The sequence below is a fragment of the Lonchura striata genome, chromosome 3, assembly GCF_050655825.1.
Source record: "Lonchura striata isolate lonStrDom1 chromosome 3, ASM5065582v1, whole genome shotgun sequence".
Lineage (NCBI taxonomy): Eukaryota > Metazoa > Chordata > Aves > Passeriformes > Estrildidae > Lonchura > Lonchura striata.
This window is the reverse complement of record NC_140705.1, coordinates 25,549,590-25,562,657: the sequence shown is the minus strand read 5'-3', so window position 1 is coordinate 25,562,657 and position 13,068 is coordinate 25,549,590. Positions and strand designations below refer to the sequence as shown.

The following is a 13,068-nucleotide window of genomic DNA, read 5'->3' as shown; positions in this document are numbered from 1 at the left end:
AATATTTTTTGAATATTATTTTTTGAATGAGAAGTGCAGCCTTTTCTGATCACAGGCAAAGCTGGGTATTTTTTACTAGCTTTTCCCTTTTAATGTCCAGTCTACTGAAAGAGACTTCCCTCTCCCATCATGTTTTTTTGGGTTCCCTAATCCAATTCGTGCTGTCAGCTTTCTTGCTTCTCTTCTGTGTTTCTGATAATGCAGAGATAATGTGCAGGATATCTCCTGACCAAAATAAAAATGTCTAGTTTGAACTTCCCTATGCAAAAATGTCTAAAATGCCTCTCTCCCACACAGCTGCAGTTTCCTGTCCTTTCTGTTACCTACCTTTGCTAATCATAGCTCCTGTGGAGTTGATATAAGATTTGTTCAGAGGTTTCTGCAACCTAAAAATGCCAATCTTCATGGGGCATGAAGAAAATTAAGAAGACAGAACCAGTAAATTTTGGTTACAATCCTAATCCAAGATGGAAATTCAATCCATGCACTTTCATCTTCCTGTAAAATAATATTTAACACTCATCTCCATAGTTACATTTGTATGCTCTGAATGTGTCCTCTAATGTATTTCTAAACTTGTCATTCTGAGATATAAAACCTTTTTGAACATAGATGGTACAGTAAAGACTTTTGAAAGATAATTACAAGTTCAAAGACTTCAGTTAGGGCAGCAGTTCCTCAGTACGAGCAACTTGATCCTCTTAGTCACTAGATAAATGCACAAAGTTAGAAAGGCTGGAATCTCAAGATGGAAGTTGGGAACACAAAGCAAGATGGAATACATTTTTTTCTCTGAAGAATAAAAAGCTGTGTTCCTTGGAGGCTGCCTAGCAGGGAGAACTGAAATTTAGGCAAGGAACAAGGATATTGTGCTTACACAACAGTGCTTGCATAGAAATTACCCATAAAGACCCAAGGACTACAAGGTGCTTCAAGATCAGGTGACAACGCAGATTTAAAAGGATGACTTGGAGCAGCTCCTGAAACCTCCTGTGCCCAGACATGAGCAGAAAGCTGGATGTTGGTATAGGAAGTTTCCTTGCCAGGGCAACAGATTTTGCACTCTATAGTTTTAACAGCAAATTTCCATGAAGTTAAAGCATTATAAGTGAACCCAGAGTTTGGCTTATTTGTTTCCTTTTAAGCAATAATCAAGAAAAGGCTAGCAATGCATGCATCATTTTCCATAGTACTAAAACAGACAACAAATTATCAGTGTTTACATAAATAAGAAATAACACAGGTTGGAATCATACTTTTCTATGGGTTAAAAACTAAAATTATCAGTATGAAGCACCCTCATCTCTCAGTAAATGGAGTACAGATAAAGGCTGCATGTGTTGGCAGCAGGCTATATAATTATCTTCCACTTGGGCATGGGGGGTTGGTGAAATCAGCAGTTACATTCATAAACAGAGGACCTCTTTCAGATTGTGGTATGGACCCAGAAAGAGATGGCCTGTTGGATAATCAGTGCTACACCTAAGCCAAGGTTACAAACCTAGTGACAGGTTACCCAGCAGGAATAACTGCCAACAGAGAAAGTTCATCCCCAGGCTCAGGAATCTGAGTCTCATTTTTGTCTCAAAGGGGAAGAATTTACAACGTGTTTATTTTTTTTTAATAAGATGTCACATTGCCCTAGAAGTTTTATCTGTGTTAAATGTACAGAACAGAATTCAACATAAGGGTTCCTCTAGAAGACTTAAGTGGGGTTTGCCATGTTTATTCTTATTGAGGGATACGGGAATAATGTTCTCACCAGAATTATGGTTATTCTCATTGCACATAAACACATATTTATGAAATGCATTAGAAGCATTTCAGTTCAGTGCTTACTAGGAATTAGGCATAGTGATTTGTTCAAGCTCATTTGGCATCTTTTAAAAAAGTTGTTTTTCTCTGGGCTCTTCTGCCTTTGCTTGTTTCTAAATGAAATTAATAATAAAATTTTCATTTACAGGGAGCACTGACAGTTTAGCCACTAGAATTTTTCAAGTATTTTAGGTGCAGATTAAAGCAGGCTATTGGGCTATAAATCAATCTGATATTGTAATTGCAGGTCCCATTCAACTGTTTATTGTTTCTTGGACATCAGTTACACATCAAGCAGGTGTTTCTTTTAGGGATGGACACAATGGCTTCTAGATATTTTCTATAAATCAAACGAATTTAAAATCAAGGAATAAAAATTACTATCCAGAGTTCTGAAGTAAATCTTTCTACAATTTGTCAAAATGCATGTTGCATATCGGTGTATTTCTCGGTGGCCCATTTTAACATAATGTCTGAGATGTCTTATCTTTTCAGTTCTATCCTACTTATATTTTTATGCACTTGCTATTTTGACATCTCACTTTGAGTCATATTCTTATATTCTAATTAAAGTACATTCAGCATCAATATTTATATGAATACCAAGTAGTGGAATGCCTTTTATTATGGCTTTCCAATTATTCCTATTGCTTTTTATCATAATCTCATCCAGTTTTTTAACTGCACCCAATCGACCCTAGTCCAAAGAGATATTTAAGGTATGACAATATTGACATAGAGAGCAAGATTTTTTGTAATGACTGGTTGTTTAATTGGTACTTGAATGGCAAATATTTTGGATATTTGGGTACTGTGTTTGTCGATTAGATCAGGAAGAATTAGCTCTGCAGAGAACCTCAGAAGAGGATGCAAGGACTGTGAGACTTTTGCAGGCTTTTCTAATGTACCATATAATGACAACATGGAAAAAATTATCCTGAATTAAATAAAAAAATGTCATCTGTGTTCTCTATGTTTGTTGTGTATCTGCTGTTCTTGTGCTCCAGATCTCTTTCTTAGAATTTCTACTTGCCCTATATCCCAGAAATATTTTCTGTAATATTGTGTTAAGTTTAGCATTACCATTTACTTTTGAGTAAAAACCACTTAGTTGGTAAATATTTTTGAACTGTTGAAAATCATTCAGCTCATCCCAGTATCTGTGGATTCAGCTGGAAGAATGAGGTAACGGTAACATTACAGTAGCAAATAATTCACTTGGAGAACACAATGTACATGCTTCAGAAGTACAGGTGCCTCATAGAATCCTGCATGTGTCTGTCCTGTTAACAAAAGGGCAGGTATTTCCATCACGTGGAAATTGTGTGGCACAAATAGTTCTCTGTGAGAACTGGAAAAAGGGACAGCATGACTGATTTTGTCAAGGGCAAAAGGAGAGTGAAGGGCAATGCAACAAAAAAAATAATATAATTTAAAAGATTTGAATGATCCTTATCCAAGCAAAGGATAGCTAAGAGTGATAAATGTAATAACTGTGAAAAATAAACATGAGAACTCATTTAAGCTTTTTACTAAAACTGCAAAAGACTTACCATAAGCTATAAAAGATGTCATTAAATCATTAGCCTTTACAATTTGTGTATTGCAGTTTGAGATACCTCTTGGTCTCCCAGTACTCTGATCAGGAATTGATACCTGTAAGCAAGTTCTAATGTCAGACAGACAAAGAAAGTAAAATATAAAGAAAAGTCATGTCTTACTACAGTGAGACATTCTGTTCACCTCAGTGGGTCTCATCATAGGTGGTAAGACCCGTCTCTAAAATTATGGTGTGCTAAATATGAGAGTATAGGAGACAGTTCAATAAATGGGCTACATCAAGTCAGTTCAAAGATGTTCTGTGGAATATAGTCTATGTACCAATAAAAATCTCCACTATTTTTATTAATTCTATTAAAGTAACACACTACCTCCAAATATTTATAGAGATCAAGCAGACTCATTTCAGTACAAGCCCTTCATACATACCAGAGGGACCTTTCCTGAAATGTAAACAGTTGGCATCTGCTGAACCATAATCCCTAAATCAGAAACACAAATGTTTGGATTAACAAAAAATTGAAAGGTTCATTCTTTATTGTTGACCTGGTACATATTTTTTCACTTTCAGTGTTGTGTGCATAACCAGCATTCTTTATTCAGGACTGGAAATGCACTGACTTTTTGGTATAGTGACCACAAAGGACAGTGGTGATTAAATTCAGGTGAGCACAAACCCTCAGTGATGCTCAGTGACTTCAGAAGATTTGAAATCAAGCCTTTAGTTCAATGGTACACGTGATGCAGTATGAAGCAACTGAGATTTGATACCCTTAATCAGATAAATAAAAGGATATTTATTTCACCCCTTTAGAAGAGTATATTGATCTGACACCGTAAGAACTTGAGGAAATATAAAATACAAGGTTGTGAGAACCATCATTGAAATCTATTTGCTTTTACACATTGAGAGTTTTAGCATCCCACTGCACCAGAGACTGTGTTCAGTAAGTGTTAAGTGAAAACATTTAACAGACCTGGAATTGCTGTCTGTCTTATGTACAGTGCATATAAATGTAATATAGAATGAATATGTTCAGAATATTCCATTGTACAAACTAAAGCTATAATAATGAGCAAACTGCTTTAATTGGAATGCAGAGGGGAATTAAATTTGAAAATATTTTCCAAAGCAATTTATTTTTGGATAGTGTTTGGGTTTTTTTTGTTTTTTTTTTTTTTCTTTAAGAGATTAAATACACAGCTATTGAAAAGCTCTGAAAAGTTGGAGGAGAATGAGAATGAAATTGCAGGTGTTGGTGCTGAGAACCAGGGGTACAAGCAACGATCCTAGAATTTCTGGTTGGTTCTGTGGTTTTAGGCTCTATGGATCCCAGTAGGACGTGCCACGATCAAGCTGGGGTTTCATGGATTTCAGTCTTGCTCTTCCCAAGCCACATTCCAGCCACTGCTTCCAGCCTTTTGGAGACCAGAGTCTCCAAAAGTTGTTGGAGCTTTTGCAGGTCTGTAGCAGAGATGACAGAAGTAAGTGCTCCTGGTCAGCCTACCTGGTGTGGGAGTTTCCTGCAGCCTCTGCTCCTGAGGGGAGTGGATCAGTAAATCCTCATTGGATCTGTCAGAGACATCTCGGAACCAGCACCTCTCTGGAAATTGAGGCACTCACCAGCTGTTGTCTTTGGCAAGATGATAGGGAAGCAGTCACATTTCCTCTGAATTCTGCCTAGCTTTTCACAAACTTGTGACACGTACTCAGTGTACACTCATATTTTTCTTTTTGGACTTCACAAATCTATTTGGCTGGGAAGTAAATCCTAAGTATGTTTCAGGGAAGACTGGAATTGTCCACATAAAAAAAGTTTGATGCCTTGAAACTGCTACAAAACAATAAAAAATAAAATTAGTAAAATACCCCTAAGTGCAATTTTAATTGTTTCAATAAGTTCTTTCAAGTTGTATTTTCATATTATTAATTTCTGGACAGTAGACTTCATTATACTCTGTGAGAAAAATGGAAGGCTTTCAAACAATGTTGCATATTGAATTTTAGGTCTGTGCATTAGAATTTTCATATGACTTCAAAATTATCAAAATAATTACTTCTTGTCTACGCAAACATGAAGGGTTTGTCTTCATTCCTATTCTGTTATAACAAATCCAAAATTCTTTGCAGTATAAAAACGTGTCCTGAAGCCTATTGTCAATATTCACCTGTTTCCCTTTTCATAAGAGAATTATTTTACCAGACATCTATCCAATTACCAGAAAAACTGATTCCTATGAGATACATATATAGTTAATATCTTAAGAGACGAGACTCAGCTACTTAATTTTTGAGAAAATTGTACAACTTTTCAAAAAATCCAAAACTTTAAAAAGCAGAAAAGAAACCAGAAGGGAAAAAAAATACGAAAAACCTTAATGTTACAATCCATTGATAAAATTAAATTAGTTATCATGGGTTTGACTTACTGGTTAAATATTTGGGGACACAAAAAATGTTTCACAAACACAATGAGATCTTCTGTCACATAAAATCTTTACCCTTTCTTCAAGGGCCTGTCAAGAAAACTAGGTTTACTACCAATTTTATTTTTCAAAGTAAAAGATAGAACATTCTGAAAATCAAGCTGTCACTAGTTAATGCTGTCAAAATAACATGTTTATTTTACACACTTGTTCAATTAGACTTCACTTTTTCTCCCTCCTCAATTTAAATGATGTTTTTATATTTGTTATTCTCTGGGCCCTTTTTTCAGAGTCCCAAGGAAACAAAACATAAAATCAATGATGCCAAAGTTTGTGTAGGCTTAATGTTGGGATGAAAAAGGAAAGTGCCTGATCCTGCTGTCAATAAAATGTATTTGTTAGTTCTGCACTTTGAATAAGGTGAGTGGCAGCAATCTCAGCCTGAGAAGAGGAAGAGCCTTATGGTCCTATTGTATGGGTGGCTGGTTTTATAACAGCCCAAACCAAAATATTCACAATCCTGAAACAGATTTGGATTACCACACATAGACAGGCAAAAGCCATGTGTAGCACTGTGGAGTTCCAGTCTTCTTTCCATGTACTGCCCTGCTAGGAAAGCATGCCAAGGATTGCAGTTGCACAAGGAGGAGAAATGTTTCCTCCAAGGAATCTTTGGATTCAGCAGGAAGTTCTCATGATTCCTGTAGTCACTTGAGGTTAGATTATGGAAATTAGTTCATACATCTAGTCTTTAGTGTCCCCAGTAAGAATGTCTTCGAAGACAACTACAGGCAGATGCTGATGCTGATGTGCCACACCATTAGTTCAAATATGTAGACACTAGAAAAGTTGTAAATTCACATTGTGGTCACTTTGTGTGTGCCTGGCTAACCACATGTGCATCCATAGGGATCCTAGATCTCTGAAAGGATCTTAAATTGTTTTGGCTTTGCTACTTCCTTTTGATATTGAGCTGTCTATGAATGAAAGTGAGAAAATAGTTAATACTGCATCTATTCATCATAAACCCTTCCTGACTGATGACTTGCCTTCTCCCGGAATCCAGCATTGTAGCAGAAAGCAACAGGTATAACCTGCAGCTATAACTCATCCTGGAGTGCAGCTTCTTTTCTAGGGAAATGTTCTTTTCCTTAATATTGATCTTCAGGCTCAGAAAAAAAATGTATCTGAGGAAAAGTTATACATGGAACTTCAGGCTGTTGCTCCTCTGGATGATACTTACCTGATTTTCCTACAGAGAATCATGTGAATTTTTGCCAGTCATTGCATCCCCATGTTCATCTCTTAATACTTGTCACTATGAGACACACCACTTAAAAGAAATTCGCTGCCCAGACTGGGCAATTTCCTTGCTACAACAATTTTTTTTTCTTATTTTGTCTTGTGGTTTCATAAGTGCTAATAGATTCTTACCCAGTGCTTTTTAAAATGCTTACTGATCCACACAGACAGAAAAGGTAAACAACAGCTAAGCAATTGCTCTGACAGATAGTGCAGTCCCTCAGGAGGCATTCATAACATCCTCACCAACACTGAGTTATTCTCTCTCAGGGGCACCATTAGCAGTTATTTCATCACCACTGTGTCTGTAATTCTGTAGCATTAGTCCCAAGTTCTCCTCAGCAGAGGTTAAAGTGGAGGCAAAACAACTTCACTGTTAAAATGAAAGTAGAAACAAGCTTAAAGTGTTAAACTTCCAGTTTAAAGTCCCATTAATATGGACACTTACAGATAAAATAATTAAACTGTCAACACAAGGGAGTAGTGTATTGACTTATTTTTAATTGTATACAAAGGGACAGCTTGCATCTATTTTTTTTTTGTTGTTGTTTAAATTAATAATTTATTTTGGTTTAAGTATGTTTTGATCCTGAGTTATTCAGAAAAATAATGATTTTAAGAAGGACACGGAGTTGTTATAAATGTAAGTTGGATATGAACTATGAATGGGATGTTATTTGATGACAAATGTAATCTTTGGAAGAGTAAATCGGTAAATAGTATTCAAAAATTGGCCTTTTTTTTCACATTTGTCAAATTGACTGGAAAGCCATGTACCTTTATGGCTTGTTGAAAAAGGTATGGAAAGTCAAAAATAGGTACAGAAAATAAGTCCAAAAATTAAAAAAAAATACAGGAAAATATACCAAGAGTGAAATACTAAATAAATTCTTAGCTAATAATTCAGTCAAGAAAATACTGAGAATTAACTTGACTACACCCTTCAGGTACCTACAGGCAAAAAGTATTCCTGACAGTAAAGAGCCCTCTAATTTAGGAGGAAGGAATGTGTAATTAGCTGGAGCCAGGACTTCCAGTCTGTTCCCCCATCACCAAATTAAGAATGAGAGCTTTCAACCATTAGAGCCATCTGGGTGTCTTAGAAAGATATGAAACATATCATTCAGAAGCTACAGAGGCTGATAGATAACATTTTGGAACCACGCAGGAGGTTAGACTAGACAATAATGCATCATTTCTTCTGCCCTTAATATCTACTTCTGAATCTAAATAAAAAATCAGTACGGTTAACAGAATCTGGCCCTCAGTCATATATATTTTATCATTTAATTACATTTCCATTTGCAGATTATAATTCAGTTCTCTTATGACTTAATCTCTGAAACTTTTCTACAGGATACCAGAAATAGAATATTTCTTATACTAATAATTAAACTTTGAACCAAATAAAAGTTCTTCAGCTTGCAACTCTGAATTAGCATGTGAAAAACTTAAACAAATATAATTTTAACTTCTTTGTTATGAATGAACAGAGCAATCATATAGCACAACAAAATGTTATTATCTGTTATAGTCCTTGAGCTATACATATGTGTGCTTTTGTTATGATCATGCTTGATATGCTATGTCTTGACTAGATCTTATTTCATTCTGTTTCTACAGGTTAGTGAGACTTTAATCAAGAAAAAAAAAATCTAATGAACAGTAATTTGAAACACACTATTTGGAAAGGTCAGAATGGTACATTACATCCTTATTATCCAAAATAACAGATGAGTTTAATATCCTGGCAGCATTTTCCTGTGAAGAAGATATTAAACAAGAACTGAAAATGGCACAAGGCTCTTGCTTCCTTTTCTATGACAAAGATTGTAACAAGGTGATGGAACTACAGAGAATAAATCTCTTTCTGCTTTAATGTTCCAACTGTGGATTCTGTCTAGATTTCAAAAACCTAAGCCAAGCAGAAAGCCAGCATGCATGCTATTTATTTAAATTCCTTTACAACACACTTTCCTTCTTATATGTCCCATTTTCCATTATTATTTTCTAGTCTTAAACATGGGAAGATATGATAACAGAAGGTGCACTGTACACTGAGTTTTGCTGCATAATATATTGAACTGCAACAAATAATGTGCTGCATCAGCACTGCTGAAAATACAGATTTTCCAGCTCTTCTTTGAAAAACTTAAGAACAGAGATAATGAATCCCAACACACAACACATTGCACATGTCCTGCTTTGCGGAGTCTCTGAAGGTATGGAACTCTTTGAACGCAAAGGAATTTGCAATATATCCAATAGGCTGTTTTAATATAAGAACCATCAGAACTTCCTACTTTAAATCATTATCTGCATAAAGACTCTTCCTTTTGGTTATGGGGGAAAAAGCCTTCTGGAACTGGATGTTGTATTTTCTTACTAAAATACAGCATCAGGGTCCTCATGTAAAATGTTATTATGGCAAATTAATAAGTGCTGTGCTTAAAAATGAAAAAAATAAGTAGCATGCCCTTGTATTATTTACTTATATGCAGTCCTCATGAGATATGATACATGTGGTATTACCCACAAATGTAACAAGTTTGATTTTAAAGATATTAATAATTATTAAAGCAAACATTTTATATAATTCCAAAGATAAAAAGTCTTGAAGTATTACTGACTGAAGTAGACCTACATGGGTTTGCACAAGCTTACAATCAGAAATTATGCTGAACCTCTTTTTCTCACCCATCTTGAAGAAATACTTCTCTGTGGTATATTACATGCAGCATCTTGCAGAGAACAGCCATTCTGCTTTGGTCAAGAGAGACAAAACAACCAAATCCAAAATATGTTTTCAGTATCTGGAGTAAATGTATAAGTATGTATATTTATACTTGTTGGGTTTTCTTTTTTTCTATTTTCTTTTTTAAGTGATTTTATTTTCCACTGGAGATTGTAAATGTATTTTTCATCCTTTGTTTTGCAACTATAAAGTAGAATAGCTTTTCAATGCATTGGCATGTGCAATCTATTTCAGAACTTCAAAGGATTTGCAAAACAAACACCCTAATGGGTGTTCATTTCATAAGTACCTACAGAAATTAATGTTTTCTGTCTGCCTAGAAAAAATCCACTAGATACAACTTTTGTCAAGTTCCTTGTTATTAACCTAATAGTCCTTGAAACTGAAATTACTACAAATAGCTCTTTATTTTTTCCTAACCAAAAGTATCACCCATCCAATATGCCACATATAGAAAATAATATATAGAACTATTTTTTCAGTTCCTAATTATTATTCACAATATAAATCTGTGAATTTTTATATTTTATAATTTTATAATTACTATGAACTCTGACCATATATCCTTTTGCTATGAAAAAAATAAAATATATGCAGTTGTACACATCTTTTAAAAGATCATGTATAGGGCATGACTTAATAGAGACTCCAGGGTTTTGAGGGAAGACTCAATGTGCAGTCACACAAATACCTGCAAGATTTCTTAGAAAGTAAGTCCAATGTATCAGATGAAGGAACTAGGTTTTGTTATACAGGTTTTAGTTCTTATGATTGTGCAAAATGTTGTTGCTGTGTCACACAGTATTTAATATGGAGAACACCTTGAATACATTGTGCAGCCTTATTTATTTTTTCTATAAAATGGATTTTTTTTCACTAGACAATTACAGTAATTCTTTCTTGAAAAACTACCGAAATAATCAAGTGCCTGTTATGAACCAATTCAAAAGCTTGAACTTGAAAAGACACCTCCTTTTATTAATTATTTCCAATAAATAATGTTTGGGGTTTGGGCATTTCCATGAAGACTTTCTTCAGTGGGATGGTGAATATGAGTTTTGCATAAAATGTTGTGCCCATGAACCCATTATAACATCTCCAAGTACAAGGATCATATAATCCTCTGTGAGGTACATTGTATAAATTTACAGCAGGACAAAATTAACAAACAAAAAACATTAAGCTGATGGAAAGGTGTCATATTGAAGCAAAATCACAAAAAGAGACACATCAAAGCACAACAGGCTGTGTGCAGCACACACATTCCCAGAAATAGGATTTTGTGCCAGGAATTGCTGCTTCATTGTAATCCCACTACAAGGATGCTCAGACTCTGTGAAATATGGTTTAAAATAACATTTATTGTAGAAGAAAGAAAATAAAGAAGAAAAGAAGAAAGAAGAAAAATAACAATTTATTGTAGAAGAAAGAAAAAAGGTTAGCACAGATTGTCTTGCATCCATTCAAGTGCTGGGAAGCCCAAGTTATGCACTACTCAGTGAGCCTCCTTGCAGGTTCAGTATCCTGTGCAGATCCTATTCATGTAAAGGTGACCCAATATTTCAGTCTTTTGAGTTCCTGTAAAGTTTTCCTAAAACAAAATAATTCCATTAATCATTTTCACAGTCAAAGTAAAAAGGATACACACATGGGAATTTGTTGCTGCTGCTTTAGATAAAGGCAAGGAGTTGATGTGACCCAGTGGCAGCTGCCCACAGGCTACTTCATTACAGTCAGCCAGCCAAGCTTGTCCTGCGGGCAGAGGATGTGCAGAGCACAGCACAGAGCTGAGGTCATGCTGTGTGCACAGCACATTTTGTGTGCACAGCATATCAGTGCAGGCCTGTGCCTGTCTGGGACAATGGCTGTGAGAGACACTAGCTCCCCTAGGAGCAATGGTCTCCTTGTAAGGATCTCAGCACATGTGCGCATGCAAACCTGGTGTGCATCTGCATATAAAAAGCTGCTTTTGTTCTCCAAACTGAACTGGTAAACAGTATTAAAGTCTGCATACATTAAAAACTGTACATGTCCACTGCAAACACATCTCTGTACAGGTCTTTGTTTATCAAGATGATGTTGTGCCAAAGTCAGATAAGTTTACAATTACAGAATTTATTGCCACTAAAAGGCTGTGTAAATACTTTTTTGCAAGTGTGATTTTTGTGCCTGCAGCGCAAATTCTTGTTACACTTGCATTTGAATTTGTTTTGTTTTGTCACACAATGTTACTTGGTATTATATGAATAATAATCCATGAGCTACAAAACAGACTAAAGTCAAAGGAACAAAGTCAGTTGCATTATTAAAGAGAAATTAAAATAATTTGACATGAAAGGCATTTTAGAGACAATACAGCCTGTCTGACTTGCTGATTTGCACAGAACCTAATACATCATTCAGCTCTACTACCACCTGACAGCTGCTCAGCATCTAATGGAAAATATGAGGGTGGTCACAGTCCAGTTCATAGTGGACAGGTGCTGGCATCACAAAAATCATCATCACAACTGGCACTAATTGGCACCTTTGTTGACAGCCTTGGCAGAGAGGCCACTGATTGAATCTGCACAGAGACTTCCTTGCAAACTCTGCTGGCTTGGGATGCTGGGCTCAGCTCATCCTTCACTTAAACCATTCTTAGTTTTGCACATATTTCCCAGGAACACAGTCAGGTCCTGACATTCTATTTGCCTGAAATTTCAGTGAGCATGCACATTAACATGGCATCTCTCTGGAAGTGATACCTCTGCAAAGAGGGCTAGACATGCCTCAGGAACAGCAAAGCCTGCCAACTGATGCTGGCCATAAGAGCCTGAGAGCTTTGGCTTGAGGTAGAAGAAGACAAAAGGGGATCAGACCAAATGCTGTTCTAGAAGAGAAGCTACACACGACCCACACAGAGCTCCAGTTCCACCCAAGATTTTCTCAATTTTAGTTTATTTTAGATACAACTGTAATTCTGTGAAGTTCTGGTAGGCACTTTTACTCTGTGCTTCAATTTATGCTCTTGTATGAAGGGCCTATTATTTGTCTCACTCTCAAACATAAGATGAGGCTTTGCTAACTAATCAGTGTCCTAAAGTATTTAAACATTTCTGATGGAAATCAATAGACACATTAAATATCAGGATTCAATTTATAGGAATTTTTGTTTCTTAGTAATTCTATTAAATGAGCTGAAGGCAGTGACTATTGAACATATCAAT

General features: G+C 35.7%; 1 protein-coding gene across 3 annotated transcripts in view; it reads left to right on the top strand.

Moving 5' to 3' along the window:
• The window catches only part of KHDRBS2 (KH RNA binding domain containing, signal transduction associated 2), a 349,072-nt gene extending 339,372 nt beyond the window's left edge, over nt 1–9,700 (top strand). For all 3 annotated transcript variants that reach the window (XR_014953621.1, XR_013339757.2, XR_013339753.2), the window contains exon 12: nt 8,728–9,700. The gene's annotated coding sequence lies outside the window, so the exon portion shown is untranslated. The remainder of the gene's footprint in view (nt 1–8,727) is intronic.
• Nucleotides 9,701–13,068: the final 3,368 nt, after the last annotated feature.